This window comes from Cuculus canorus, chromosome 1, assembly GCF_017976375.1.
Source record: "Cuculus canorus isolate bCucCan1 chromosome 1, bCucCan1.pri, whole genome shotgun sequence".
Taxonomy (NCBI): domain Eukaryota; kingdom Metazoa; phylum Chordata; class Aves; order Cuculiformes; family Cuculidae; genus Cuculus; species Cuculus canorus.
Window position 1 is genome coordinate 106,695,208 of NC_071401.1, and position 16,679 is coordinate 106,711,886.

Sequence of the window (16,679 nt, forward strand, 5' to 3'; positions counted from 1 at the left end):
AAAAATTAAATGCCACCAAAGCACTACGCAAAAGATTTTTCAAATAAAGAAGAAATGGTTCTGAGTCAGGAAATTATTTGGAATCAAGCAAATTCTTTGATTTACCAGAGCAATTAATTTAAGATATCATAAGTAAAATCCATTGTGTCTGAGAAATTACTTTTCTCAGGTGGTCATATTTAAAAGTACTCATACTGCACAAGTTTAAAAGAGGAAATTTGCTTGAAAAGATTTAGAGCTAGCTTTTTAGCTCTGACAGACTGGAACAGTTCCATTAATGCCTGTGGAGTTAACTGGATTTATACCTGATGAGGTTAGGACCGACAATGTCTAACATATTGTTTTCCAAAATAAAATTATGAATTGTGGTCTATGTCTTTTCCTACATTTTTTTTTCGCATCTGTACTTTATGATTTCTAAATGTTATTTACTTTAATTGGGTTATTTATTGCTTTTTCTCTAAACCAATGCAATCTTGTTACATGCTTTATAAAATCTTTTCAGAAAACCTGTTGTAAACAATTGCTTATCAAATCCATCCCAGTGCTGAAAAGACAAATCAACATGGTGACTTGTATGAGTAAAACTGTTGTGAATAATTTCTACAGCTACAAAACTAGCATTGAAAAAAAAATATTTGAAATATAATTTGTATCTATATGCTTTTAAATTTCAAATGTTTTAGAAATATTTGCATATTGTGTTAGTATGCACATATAGGTAGGCTTCTATGATGGGGAGAGGAATTCCATTGATTTTTGATTTTAGCTCCATAGGAGGACTTTGTTTAATAAATGGATAGTTTTAATTAAATCATCTTATCTATTGCACCCAAGGATTACTTCTTGCTAACAAAAATTTATAGACAAACTAAAATACACTTTGAAAATTATTCTTTATAATTTCACAGTTTATGCCATACCATAGATTCTGTTATATGGAAAAATGTTCACAATGCCCTTTACTTGAGCTCAAAGTTCAAAATCATTCAGTAAAAATCCTTCATACTCACCTGTCGAAACTATGTGTAGAGGAATTCAAAGAATGGCTGAATACAGACTTCAGGAAAGTCTGTACTGTGAAGAGATATCTCTGACTTAAAAAACTACACAAATATTTTCTGTTTGTTTGGGTTTTTTTTAATAATGTAAAGTTTTAATGTGTTTTTAACTAGAATTGATCGATTTTTCCCCTTTATTCATTGAAGTTTAATGTCTTAATTACACTGTCTCTCATATAACAAAAATTTGCCTCTTTGTCAACAAGGCACTAAAATGTTTTTAACATTAAAATATTACAATACCTTCAAAGTCAGTACAGTGTTTTGCTAGAAAACCAAAGCATTTTAAGGACAGTGTAGAACTGGTATGTGTTGTGCTGCCATATCCAAAATGTTCATTTTCGTTGCCTCATATAGTAAAACTAAATGATTATCAAAATAATTTCCCCTCCACAAGCTGCTAGGTCTACACCTCTACCCGTTCAGATGGAATGGAGAAAATTGGGATGAAGACATCCCTGAACTTTATTTGAAACATTACTTGAGCCTTTCTCTTTCCTATACTTTAAGAAATGCGAATGATAGAGACCAGTAATTGTAACCCCTTCCCCTCCAAATTCAACTTCTCACTTACTGTTACATGCAAGAAATATAAGGCATTTTTTTCAATGCAACACCATTTTATGCTATTGAGCTGAGTTTAGGTTCTTCAATGAAAATCAGTATCCTCGTATTGTTTTTAATTTTAGATGGTCAGATTCCTGTCCTGAGAGAGAGAGCTCTGTAATGATAAGAAGCTGTTCCAGGTATGGCAGCATTTCAGGGTGAGAATGTGTTATTGATTGACTAGTTTATTTATACTTAAAAAAAAAAAAAAAAGTCCAGATCTTGCATAAATATTTGAACACATGAAATAAATAGATTTTTGCTCACAATATATTTACATTTATGTATTGCGTACAGATATAGTTTGAAGCAAACATAATTTAAACTGTATTTTAAATGTCTGAGGTACTCTGTGGTGGGAAACATCAATATTAGAAATAAAGTTTTACCTTAAGTAATTTCTTCCAATACTGAAAATTCTTTGACAAATAAAGAACATCTTACTGATACGAACTTTACTTTTATTAAAAAAGCAAGACAAATAAATAAAAGACAAGTCATTCTGTGAGAACTGGAATTACACTGCTATAGCATTTACATTACAAAGATTTGAAATCCAAAATAGGGTATGTATAAAAAAGAATGGAAAAAACAGTTAGATGCAAAGAAGTAAATATATATCTTATTTCATTAAAATAGCTCTATAATGAAAAAAAAAATAGTGCCTAGGATATAAATGCATACCTCAGCAATATATTGGGGTTTTTTTTCTTTCTTTCTTACAAGCATTTGTAGAATTTTATTATCCTACATGAATTAACCAAATGCTTTTAATGAAGTAGCTGTGTCTCAGAATACTGAAATATACAGATAAAAAGATTCTCCTCTAGTTACTGAAAACCTGACATGAACTACTCTTAGGAATTAAAGTTAGGTCTTTTATATAGGTCTGTTTATAATAGCCAGACAGAGATAGAAAATTGATTAAATACACTTCACGGCTTCACTGATTCTTAATCCCTCTTAGTTGAGTTTTAAATGTCTGTCTGTAAAGAGTAGACTTTTTAGTGGTCTTTTTATTGTTTTCTTTTGTTTTGTTTCTCTTTGAACAGACCAGTTATCTGAGAGATAATTAAGTATTTTACAATCTGTGTCATCTTTCTTTTTTCCTGTAGAAAAATATGCTGTATTGAATTTTATTCTTCAAATAGCAATTATGTACTTATTCCACGACTTCATAATCAAATATTTATTGTCATATTCAAGACTAAAGAAATGTCAGACATTCATCCTTCTTGTTTCCAGTTCATCAGTAATGAGTTTTGGTCTTACAGCTGTCTCTGCTAATGGCATTTATTTCTTTCAACTCTCCAAGTACACTTTGCTATAACAACCTCCTTATCACTGGCAAGTCTTGTAGTTTCTTATTTTTTGAATACACATGTCAAATTGGATTTCTGACCTTGGGAGAAGTCTTCTATAGCAGTGACAATCCATTATGTGCTATGAAAAAGAAGCAAGTACTGTTAGAAACGTATCTAACAAGTGCTTCTATCAAGTCCCTGGGACCAACTTAGCACGTAATTGCCAGGTGGGCCAACTGGCTGGAGGTAAGAAAGCTGCACACAGTTGGTTGCCAGCAAGATCTCAGGAGAAAAGAGCAGGCCAATTTTTCCACCTGAAAATGTAGGTAAATTTTGTGGGTCATCCCTGGATGTCAAACCAGCAAGTGAAGACTGGACAGCACTGCTAGCAAGTCAGTGAGTTATGCCAGCTTTTAACTGACTTTAGGGAGGCTTTTTGGATTGAGACTCTGAAACAGACCTCAAAGAGGAAATATTCCATGTTGATCAATCTTTGTTGTTTCGCTTTCCGCAGAGTCACAGTTTATACATAATTCCATGTAAATGTAATAGTTTAAAAATATCTAGTTCATTTACTAATTTCCCTTCAGTACTGTTCATCCAACAAATGGATAACATGACATACACAGATTTTACCCAGCCTTTCCTATATACAGTATAAACTATCGCAGAATCTGATGGAAAATAACTTGTCTTTTAGGCTTATTATGATAGTTTCTCACTCTACTCTCAGGTACATTGTGATATTTAATCAAATATCAACCTCTGAGTGATTAGGGAAAAATTCTGTAATCTGTAATTTGAAAAAATTGACAGAAAATCTCATGAATTTGTAAGCATTGTACTGAAATTTCTGTAACGTAAAGTTGTTTCATTTACTTCAAGTATCTAGTTGGATTTGATAATAGAAACAAAGACATTTTTTATTAAATTCTAACTGTTCAAAGTCCTTTAAAGAATACCAAACTCCTGACAATTCAGGGGAGCTTTCAAAAGATAAGGAGAAGAATAATTAGATCTGTAACTTTACATTGCAAATATAAAAAATTAGTGGAGTTTAGTTTTAAAAAACCCTGCTATAACTGCATAACCTAGACTTTTCAGATACATTTTAGCTTTGATGGGCAATTTAAACAAAGTCATTGACTCCTCATTTTTAGTGAGATTGTTCATATTTTTGACAGTTCATATAGGTCAGAAAATGCAGACATTTCTCTTCTTACATCCGAAGTCATGTTGTCACAGTTCTAACTGGCAACTTTTTAGCCATACCTTTTTGTTATTGAACATGTGTTGTATTGGTGTAGATACGTATATACCAAGCCACCTCCTGGCTGAGCCTGGATTGCAGTGAAGATTTCCTTTCTTACCCGTCTGTCCTGACTTCCTCACTATTGCATAAATATTCCATGCTCCCTGAGATGCAGACTGAAAATATTGTACTGCCAAAGGACCCATTACAGACCTGAGATGTTTGGGCCCATCAGTACTATTACACAGCTCACTCAGCATCATACAAAATATTTGAAAACACTGGACATATTTCTTAAAAGTATTTAAATAGAAACACAACAGAATATTAACAGAAATTAGCATAATTCTGCAGACTTGGAGGATCTTAAGTGAGAAGCAGAAAGGGAAACTAATCATTCAGACCTATCCAGAGCCATGAAAATAATCTGTTAATGAATATATATCCCTATTTTCTAGGGAATTTTCTAAGGAATTTCTAAGGTCAGGTTATCCATGAACAAAGTGGAATCCTTTTACATTCAGCTGAGGAATTAATTCACAGGATTTCATCTCTTCATGCATCTTATCAGGAAATAATGAGACGTAATGCCTCATAAATTATAAAACAAGGATGAGTTTTGAAATTACATGACTTTTGAAACACTTGTAAGCTGTCAAAAAAAGCTCTCGTATTCACTTACAGGAAAAAAAAAAAAGAAAATTGCCTCAAACCTCAGGAATTATATAAGAACAGAGCATTTTTGGCCTGTGTGTAGGCACAGAATTTTGTAGATTGAGGCAAAGACTAGAAGTCCTGTAGTTCTTGACTATTGACATCATCTCCTTTAGCCCTTAAGTCCAAACTTTCCAGATGTTTGGGAGCCCTATCAGACTGCTCAAAGCCCTTATGTCCTAAATGGTTGGCACAGTTTAAATGTCTAGCATGTGCACAGAAATGTGCCAGAGTGCCACCCGTCCTGCCACGCACACCTTGTGCAGCGGGGAGCTTGCTCTGTGTGCAATACACTGGAGCCTCTTCAGTGTCACAGGAGATTATTTGTAGAGTCAGTGTATAATCAAGATATGTCAGACTCACTGTGTACGTACTATTTGCCCTTAACAGATGCAGCAGTTATGTCTTTACATTTCATCATGTGCAGGATTTCCCAGATGTGCAGGATGGAAGCACAGCCTCCCATCACACCATGTGGTAGAGGGGCTCTGTGCCACTGTTTGGGGCAGGGGTTGTTTGCATCTTGGTATTTCTTCTTTCATCTCTTCTTTTCTTTCTCTGAAAATAAAGCACTGAGGACTTAACCCATTTAGAACCCAGTGGACAGCTTATTGCCACTGTCTCTTGACAGAGTTGTGCTAATTGTAAGAACGTGCCAAGTTTAGAAAAAATGAAAGGGAATCCAAAAGCAAACTGATAGATTAATATGGAATTGAGGATCATGGATTTTATTTGACTTTTATGTGCAGTTAAGAAAAATCTGAACAGGAGTCCAAGTAAAAAGCCAAACTTTCAGCCAGGCTAACAAAAAGAGTCGAGTGAGCCTAAAGAAGCCATGCTACAACCAAAGCGAAAATCTCAGGGTCACTCTGAGTAGTTTAAAGAAAAACCCTGGAACCAGTGATAATGGCTTCAGAGCCTATTGATATCTGGAAAGATGAATATTGGCTTAGGTCAGTTGTGTTTTGACTGTTCCTGGTAAAGTGCTTTCAAGTGAAAGAGTGGTGTTTATCTCTTTAATAAATGGGTGCACCACACACTGCTTAGAGTTACCAGATCAGTTTGTCCACCCTGGAAAACTTTATGTTTTGTGCAGGCTTCAGCTAGTGAAGAAAGGTAATTTTTGTGTCTATACTGGAGCATAGAGCCATGATGATGGATGATATTTCCAGTGTGGCACACATAGGTAACAAAGATGTGTGGAATAAATACAATGCACATGTTTCTCTGTATAGCAGTGTTTATGCAAAAACCCAACAATGATTATGTATGTAATTTAAAGCAAAAAGAGGCCTGCAATGCCAAGTCTGGAAGGTGAAGGAAAATACCTGGTCTTTCAAAATTGTCTAAGGTGGAGCTGCTCTTTGAACTCTGGTCTCCAAATCTGCAGAAACAATTTTTTTATGCCTATCTTCACCAAGTAAATTAAGAAATTATTTTTCAGGGACTCTTTACCAGGATCTAATAAGAAAAGGTTGAAGAAAAGGCCAAAGCATGTGGTATAAGTTTTAATATACAGGCTGAAAAAAATGGCTGCACATTTTGTATTGTAAAACTGCTGAATTTCTCTCCTTAGAATTTTTCTCAGTATAGAAATTCTACAGTTATCTTTATGTCTGTTTTAAGTAAGAACATTTCCTTTAGAAAGAAATCCTACATGAAACCATGTTTATTTTTCAGGTTAATTTCAAGTTACAGTTCACCAGAGTAATCAGAACAATATAGGTTATGCTACTAAAACTATTTTGATTAATTATGCATGTAAAAATTTTAGGTTTATAGTTAGATAGTCAGTTTAACAAATTTCTCTTTCCTGTGCCAGTGCCAGAAACACTAGGAAAAATTCCACTTCTAGGCTGTGTGGTTCTCTGTAAAAGATGGGGTTTACATATGGCAGAAATTAAGTGTATGTGATATCATCTACAAGTTCAGAAATAATGCTGCACCCATGAAAAATAAAGATAGTTATTCAAACCATTTAGAGCTGCAGTTATTCATAACTCCGAAGTATTTTATGGGGTTGAAAAGGTTTCTAACAGTGAAGCATGCAGTTCCCTTCAACAGTACAACCATGCCACTTTTTTCTTCTCTCTACTGTTTGTTCTGCATGTAAATCATACTTGCTTTTATGCGCTCATTAGATGCTCAGTTGGTGTAATTTCATTACCTTACTAGCAGGTTTGCATGTTACATACCCTCAGTTTTCTGGGCTGCCTTTACTGCAGTGAAATCACTCACTACACAAGAGAAGGTAGAACAAGCACATCATATGCAACTTTTATACAAAATCATTCAAAATTACTTAGCAATGTTTTTTGTGCATTTTTTATTACCTTGTTTCAGAATGTTCCTTTTCACCATGCCATAAGAAAGAAATAAACATGCCATTACAAAAAATAATATTTGTAGATTTTTTCACTTGATACAACATGGCTTGCTCATGTACTAGCAAGGCCGTACTGAGTCAGCATACAGGCTTCCAAGGAATTTGATAGGATGAGGAAAGACCTAAGTACATACCTTTCCTCCTTGCGTTTCACTAGTAGTTCAAGCAATATCTGAATTAAGATTTGGTTTAGCAAGTTCCTCTTTGCTTTCTGTTCTCTATCTGAAAATTACTATTTACCTGTACACATCCCATTGGGTTCTGTTGTCAATGAAGTATGCCATTACAAAGGAAGGAATACATGTAAGACAATGTAACGAAATACTCTGTTGACAAAATGATTTTGAAAGCACAGATTCAATATATGTAAACACAAATAGAAAATATTCCCCTGAAAACCTCCTGGAATTGGAGGCCAGTCACCTCCTGGACCTGGAGTCTTGCAATACCATCATATAATAGAAAACAAACAAATGAATAACCCTTCACCCAGCCCCCAAAAGAAAATACAACTTAACACAAAATTGTGTGAATATATTGTACAGGACACAATATGATTTTAATCTAGGATTTAAGAGAATGAGATTAAGTCAAACATTAACACTTTTTAAGCATTAGGAGTCTTTCTGCAAGCAGACAAAATGATAGAGAATGTGTGGAAGAGTCATTACTATGACAAGTTTAAAACATGATTAACCATCACTTCCTCTCAAATAGTACCTCCCTTCCTCAAGTACAAATGTGGAACCTTTTTCTTTGAAAAAAAAATTCTTTTCTTTTTAGCCATCTGAATTTGTTATCCTGTGATTTCATATATATATGTGTATATGTGTGTATGTGTGTGTCTATACATAGATATATATTTATATATATACTTAATATATAATTATATTTACATTTGAGATCTGCTATGTTCCCACTAATAAGCCACAGTAATCTAATAAAAGATGAACAGAAAATTAACTCCAGACTGAAATTTTTCTGTTCTTCTCTTTCATGGAAGTACTCCATTCTATTAAGAAACTGAAATGCTAGAGAGGAAGAACAAGATATCAATATTGTGACTAAAATATCTTCTACAGCAATAGTCTCTTTTATGCAAACCTCGTAACATAGAAAAGTGCAGTATAGCAAAGCTATTTAAAGACTTAATATTTCTCAGGAGGATCTAATAGCCAGTGAAACTTTGCAGTCGTATTCTATATTGTGTATATCTGCAGCAGTGGACATGGGTAAACCAACGGATGTGTTCTTTTTAGAATTCTGTAAGGCCTTTGACATGGTCCCCCACAACATCCTTCTCTCTAAATTGGAGAGAGATGGATTTGATGGGTGGATGATACAGCGGATAAGAAACTGGTTGGATGGTTGTATTCAAAGAGTAGTGGTCAATGACTCAAAGTCCAGATGGAGATCCGTGATAAGTGATGTCCCTCAGGGGTCCGTACTGGGACCGGTGCTGTTCAATATCTTTATCAATGATATTGACAGCAAGATTGAATGCACTCTCAGCAAATCTGCAGATGACACCAATCTGAGTGGTATAGTTGCCACACCGGAAGGACGGGATGTCATCCAGAGGGACCTGGACAGACTGGAGAAGTGGCCCTGTGAGAACCTCATGAGGTTCTACAAGGCCAAGTGTAAGGTCCTGCATCGAGGTTGGGGCAATCCCTGTTTTCTGTACACAATGGGAGATGATGTGATTGAGAGCAGCCCTGCAGAGCCAGACTTATGGGTGGTGGCTGATGAGAAGCTTGACATGAGCAGGCAATGTGCCCTCACAGCCTAGAAGGCCAACCGTATCCTGGGCTGCATCAAAAGAAGCATGGCCAGCAGATCAGCGGAAGTGATTCTGCCTTTCTATTTGTCTCTTGTGAGACCTCATCTGGAATGCTGTGTCCAGTTCTGGAATCCTCAGCATAAGAAGGATATGGAGCTGTTGGAACAGGTTCAGAGGAGGGCTACAAAGATGATCAGAGGGCTGGACCACCTCCAATGTGAGGACAGGCTGAGAGAGTTGGGCTTGTCCACCATGGAGAAGGGAAGGCTCGAAGGAGATGTTATAGCGATCTTCCAGTACCTGAAGGGGCTACAGGAAAGCTGGAGGGGCACTATTCATAAAGGCTTGTGGGGATAGGACAGGAGGAAAGGGTATATACTGGTGAGGGGAAGATTTATATTAGACATTAGGAAGGATTTCTTCACCATGAGAGTGGTGACACACTGGCACAAGTTTCCAAGGGAAGTTGTGGATCCCCCATCCCTGGAGGTGTTCAAGGCCAGGTTGGATGGGGCCTTGGGCAGCCTGACCTAGTGGGAGGTGTCCCTGCCCATGGCAGGGGGGTTGGAACTAGATGATCTTAAAGGTCCCTTCCAACCCGATCTATTTTATGATTCTATGTTTTTATGATCTGCAGAAGTAGTGCAAATTCTGATTTTTTACAAGAAATATTGGTAAATCTGAGTCAGACAGAGGCTTCCTTTCCTGAAACAAAGGCTGCTTGAACACTGCGGATTATCTGCTAGACTGAGGGTGCCATCAAGGGCGTGCAGGATCTCCTAGGTGTGCTCAACATACTGACTCAAGTTGTAGATTCCTGTACCCCTGGACTCTGGTATACCACCAAAGGCTGTTCTCCTTATATCACTCCTGGGGTCCCTTCAGTGTCCCATAGAAAACCTCTGACATTTTAACTCAGAAATGTCAAACTGCCAAGGGCCTAATGAAAGAAAAAGCTTGTATGCCTAGAGATAATTTTTTCCATTGCGCTTTTCGCAGATAGAAGTATCCTTCAATAAAGATCATCATTTGCCACACACCAAAACAAGAGTCCTCTAATACTGCCTTAAATAGAAAAAGCCATTGTGTCACTGTATGTGCATCAAATAACATACTGTTCTGATCGCTCAAATGCCATTTAATGGCTGTAACACAGCACACATGGCTGCAATATAGTTCACAACCACAGACTGGTACTCTGTGTGGCAGCTTGTGTTGCAGCTACTCAATTTGTATGTGGCCCCAGACAATGCTATCATCAGTTACTTGCTCCTACAATCACAAAAACTGACTTCTCTCCCACTAGAACAGGCTGGGAATGATAAATATTTCCTCTCTGAAGGTTCAAAATCTGATTTATAAATGGTGGTGTGCATCCCAGAAATGTTTATTCCGTTTAATATTGCTAGTACATATAAATACTTATTTTTATTATTGTTCTATTGTATATTAATCCTATATGATTATTGTGTAGTACATCTATTTTAATTCCTCACTTTAAATTCAAATATATTTTACAGATACCAGTAAGTACTGATAAGATGAATTAGGAAAAAATCCTTCAGTTACTAAAACAGGTACTATTACCTTAAAAAGATCTTGATTTCATTATACAAATAATTTCACGCATATATTTCAAGGGCAATGTGCAAAAAGCTTTCAAGCTCCACCTGTTGCACCCAAGACTCATTGCTGAATGGTCTTGAGACTTATTCTGTGTAGTATATCTGTGCAAAAAACTACAAACTTCATAAAACAATCATCCACCTGCAGCTATAAAATACAAAAATACTGGTGGCCCTGAAAGTTTCTGACGTGCAGTTTGCTTAAGACTGCAAAGAGTATTCATGGAAGGTATCGTAACAGCCTGATCCTCTTATACACTTTATTAGTTGCCACCATCGCCTCTTGGTGGAGACCAGGCAGTCTTTGGCACACCTGGCTCATCAAGCCCAGTGTGGCCACACTTAGGTTCTTCTGGCCTTATGATGATGATCAGTGATAGTGACTGTTGAGCCAGGTGGTATTCCAAACTGGGCATGAGAAGCCATGTCCTAAATATTCAAACAAGCAAACCATGAGTGAACAGCTAATCTTGTTTCCTGACATTGTCAACAGATGCTAGCGCACTTCTGCTTTGAATTTGACAGTTTTGCCGAAAGAAGCGAAGAGTAGGCGTCACAGCTGACTCTTAAAGATTGAAGGAAAAAAATGTGTCCCTTTAGCTAGCCACCAAGGCTGTCTTCTGTAGTAACCCCAGCATAATGAATTATTTTTCTTTACCTGAAGCTTCTCATTCTTTTCTCTGCATCTCAAACTGCTAGACATTTAGCTATGCCAAGAACACTATGTGGCCAAGCTAATAAACCTGATTAGAATAAAGGGATGCAATTGGAATCTGCATACCAATCTGGTCTACTTTGTGATTTTGCAAATAATTATGTTAACCACTGTGGGGTAGGAAAAAAACCTAATCAGAGGCTGTAATTTCATAAATCACTATTGCCGATAAAGATAGCAGGTCATGAAACTGTCACATAAGAATGACGACTTTACAGAACAATACAGAACAATTCTCTCTGAAAAAAATATTCAAGGTTTTTGATAGGAAAATCACCACATGCTTTATACTTTGCTTCTTCATTACTATACCATGTTTTATGTTATACTGGTTATATTATCAAATTCTGACACGAATTCTATTTTTTCATGGATTCTGATGGCCCAGGTCAGTTCTTCAAACATCTGACCTGGTTAGATTCCTTAGCAGAGCCTAATGAAAGGATTATGTTAAGGATATAGAGCCATTCATTCTGTCGTGATTAGGAAAACACTGTGTATTTATGTATACTGCTGAACCAGGAGCTGTTATCATGAGTTTAAGTCCATCTAGCTAATGAGATAATCCAGCGCTATGATGAACTAAGACTTTGTCAAAATAAATGAAAACCAGAAAAAAAAACTAATGGGATGAAAACAGTGAATGATAACAATTATATTTGGAACATATCATTAAGGAACTTAGTGTTATGCTCATCACAGAATATAGTATCTCTTATTAGAGTTACTTAGAGGTTGGTTTATAATTCAACTCTCAAAATGTAAATATTTTATAAAGTCTTTTCCCACTGAAATGCCACAAACCATAGTTCACTATTATGTAAATGAAAAAGATACAGATCTTCAAAGACAAGGCAGCTTGCTGATTCTGTGGAGGAAAAATCCCGAAGATTCTGTTGTATAGTTGTGTAAAGCAAGGGCAAGCAAAGAAACAACAAGGGAACTAGCTCTAGATACTAAATAAATACTCTCAAGATAGGATATATTTATTACTTGATGGAAAAACTAACAGACTTTAACATTCTCCCAAATGCAAGAGGCACATAATTTCTGCAAACAGCTAACAGCTAATTTCTGCAAATTAGCTAATAGCTAATATGTTTCAAATGAATATGTTTATAAAATACATACACAACAAGTAAAATTCAGATCCATATTCACAAGATACTGCTAATCAATAGCAGTTATTTGACTACAAATTTCACTAAGGTGTTTGAGGTTTTACCGCTGCACAGGCAAGGGTTGAGTCCTGTCATACAAATGACAATGCATTTAATCATACTTACCTCTATCTTCTTCTCATTGCGTCCCTTTCTCCTGCCTTCAGGACTGCACTGCCTACCTAACAGCCTTTTGTAGCTAAAGAGCAAAATCATAACTTTCCAGCTGCACACAAGACCTGACCCCAGCCGGCCTTCTAAATGCTATCCGAATAACTATGTGGTACATGGCAAAAGGTTACAGCTTTGAGCAAGGACAAACCTATATAATCACAGAGAACAGATCCAAGTTTTCCTTTGTACTGAGGACTTTGTACTGAGGACCACCCAAGAGTATTGAAGGAACTGGCGGATGTCCTTTCCAAACCCCTATCCATCATCTTCCAGAGGTCCTGGCTGACTGGGGAAGTTCCACTAGACTGGAGGCTGGCTGATGTTGTGCCCATATACAAGAAGGGTTGCAGAGAGGATCCGGGGAACTACAGGCCTGTCAGTCTCACCTCAGTGCCAGGGAAAGTCATGGAACAGGTAATCTTGAGTGCTATCATGAAGCACACGCAAGAGAACCGGGTGATCAGGCCCAGTCAACATGGGTTTACAAAAGGCAGATCTTGCCAAACTAACCTGATCACCTTCTATGACAAAATCACTCAACTACTGGATGGGGGAAAGGCTGTGGATGTAGTCTTCTTGGACTTCAGTAAAGCCTTTGACACAGTTTCTCACAGCATTCTGCTTCAGAAACTGTCAGCCTCTGGCCTGGACAGGCGCACACTCTCCTGGGTTGAAAACTGGTTGGATGGCCGGGCCCAGAGAGTGGTGGTCAATGGAGTTAACTCCAGCTGGAGGCCAGTCACAAGTGGAGTTCCTCAGGGCTCAGTACTGGGTCCAGCTCTGTTCAATGTCTTTATCAATGACCTGGATGAAGGCATTGAGTGCACCCTCAGCAAGTTTGCAGATGACACTAAGCTGGGAGGAAGTGTCGACCTGCTGGAGGGTAGGGAGGCTCTGCAAAGGGATCTGAACAGGCTGGACTGCTGGGCCGAGACCAATGGGATGAGGTTTAACAAGACCAAATGCCGGGTCCTGCACTTGGGGCACAACAACCCTATGCAGCGCTACAGACTGGGGGAAGAATGGCTGGAGAGCTGCACAGAAGAGAAGGACCTGGGGGTGCTGGTTGACAGCCGACTGAACATGAGCCAGCAGTGTGCCCAGGTGGCCAAGAAGGCCAATGGCATCTTGGCTTGTATCAGAAATGGGGTCACCAGCAGGTCCAGGGAGGTTATTCTCCCTCTGTACTCGGCACTGGTGAGACCGCACCTCGAATACTGTGTTCAGTTCTGGGCCCCTCACCACAAGAAGGATGTTGAGGCTCTGGAGCGTGTCCAGAGAAGAGCAACAAAGCTGGTGAGGGGGCTGGAGAACAAGTCTTATGAGGAGCGGCTGAGAGAGCTGGGGTTGTTTAGCCTTGAGAAGAGGAGGCTGAGGGGAGACCTTATTACTCTCTACAACTACCTGAAAGGAGGTTGTGGAGAGGAGGGAGCTGGCCTCTTCTCCCAAGTGACAGGGGACAGGACTAGAGGGAATGGCCTGAAGCTCCGTCAGGGGAGGTTCAGGTTGGATATCAGAAAAAAATTCTTCACAGTAAGAGTCATTGGGTACTGGAACAGGCTGCCCAGGGAGGTGGTCGAGTCGCCTTCCCTGGAGGTGTTTAAGGAACGGGTGGATGAAGTACTTAGGGACATGGTTTAGGGAGTGTTAGGAACGGTTGGACTCGATGATCCAATGGGTCCTTTCCAACCTTGTGTGATTCTGTGATTCTGTGATTCTGTGATTCTGTGATTCTGTAAAAAGAAATGCTTCTCTTTGCTATGAATGCTTTTCTCATTTAATTATTCTGCTTACAGAAAATGAGAGGATCCTTTTAGAATGACAATGATTTAAAATATATCTCTCATCATTTTGTGATTGTACTGTATAGGTGGCAACATATTTAGATCAAAGTTAAAATCAAGACTCTGGTGTTTGCAGAAGTACTTCTACCTGTATTTACCAAGATTTCTGTGTCTTTCCTTATGCTATTGAGTAAGTTAATGGCTAAGCATGTGGAATGTTATTTTCTCTGAGCTGCAGCATTGTCTGTCTACTGAATAATTAGTTTAGTCCAGCTTTACTGGCAAGTCCTTCTCATTCTGATCTTCATCCCTAAGGAATTGCTTCCACTTTGAAAAAACTATGTAAGTTACTCCTGAGTTTGTAATTCTTTTCCATTTTTGTTACAGAAATCCCAAACTTATTACTAGCTTTTAAAAAGCCAGATGTTCCTGGCAAGGAAACACATACTCTGAGCCCACAGAGAGCATGCTGCAGCTGATTGAAAGCATGCTGGGGTGTTATAATTTTGTTTTGGATTACTTTCCTAGCCAAAAGAACCCTAGAGTCACTAAATGTCCTGATAATCATCTCTTCTGAAACTTTTATTATGAAAGCAAATAATAATAAAAAAATACCTACCATCATAAAGCATAAACCAACATGTAACAGTGTTACAAAAATCACTTTGGCTTATATCAAGTTATATGACTGCATATAGATAAACAACAAAGGAAGATATGGAAAATTGGGAATAAAAGATTTGTTTTTCACTTTAAGTAAGAACTTAAAATGTAAAAATGCAAGACTAAACAATTTCCCAAGTAATCCAGTAACTGCAAACTTCTTTACCGTGCATCTTTTCTGAAGGCTTATGTGTACAATGTATTTTTAATAGATATAGATATACTTACACTCCAAAACAGGAACAGCAGATAATTATGTTTGTTTGGGTTTTGTTTTATTTAAAAAAAGTCTTTTTCTAAAAGTAGGAGCACATCTACTATCTAATTAGGGATACACAGACAAATGTGTTTATTTTATTCACACCTACTTCATTCATAATTATAATCCATGGCTCTGTTTTCACATTATTTTTATATTGCTGCAGCTAGAGGCTCTGTCAGGCTCATTCTATAAGTAAACAGAAATAATCATCTCCAATCTGAGTGATATCAGATTTTTCACTGGTGTGAATACCAGCCAGGTTAGGTGGACCCACTTTTTTGTTGACCACTGTATCAGTGGATATGAGTCTACCAATTTAAATATTAATGAAAGGAAAAAAATACAATTTATATAATTACTCATGGTGACATTCTTTTAACAGTCTAATAGATCTATGAAACCGCTACTGTTCCTAGATCACATACAGGTGCCTTAAAAACATGTAAATGTCTTCAAATTAGAAGGCCTGTAGGGCAGCTTGAGACAGTTATTGCATATCAAGTTAGTAATGTCATATCCTCGGCACTTAAAAAATCTTAAGGTAGAATTACTGTCCTACAAATGCCAATGCAGTAAAGGTAATATTGATCTTCTTCATAAAATGGAGTAGCAGAAGGGTGTAAGCATTGCGAAGGCACCCCAGTGGTACTCTCTAGTGGTGATTAATACTAAGTCAGGAGCCATAACTCTGATGAACTTTTAATACAGTAAGTCAACAGAAGCAGCTAAAGGCACCGTCTGAGAGAAATGTGGAGGAGTTCAATCAAGTTACTAATATGCTTTGATCAGGACTCTCAGGTACTCTTAACGGAAAACAAAGTCTTAAAGGGAATGTGACATATTGGCTGATGGCTCTTAAGGGGCAAATTAGTCTCACAACCCTTCTGAAAATAGAGAGCAGTACCTTGGTAAGCATCCATCAGTTTGGGAAGGAAAAATAATACTTTGCATTCGTTTGAGTATTCAGTTAGGTTTAAATGTAAGCTATGGGTGTGATCCGAGGAAGGACAGAGGAAAGAAAGGCAGTATTTATGAAGACTAATTTAGTTTAGCAAGGTTAATTTCCCTTCCTACAGTCAGTAGCCCATGGAGGATTCTACACAGGGAATATTCAAGATACAGCCTCCTCCTTATCGTTAAAAAAGATTTTGCAACTGAACCAAAAACACTAATAAGGATTGTGCAGACAA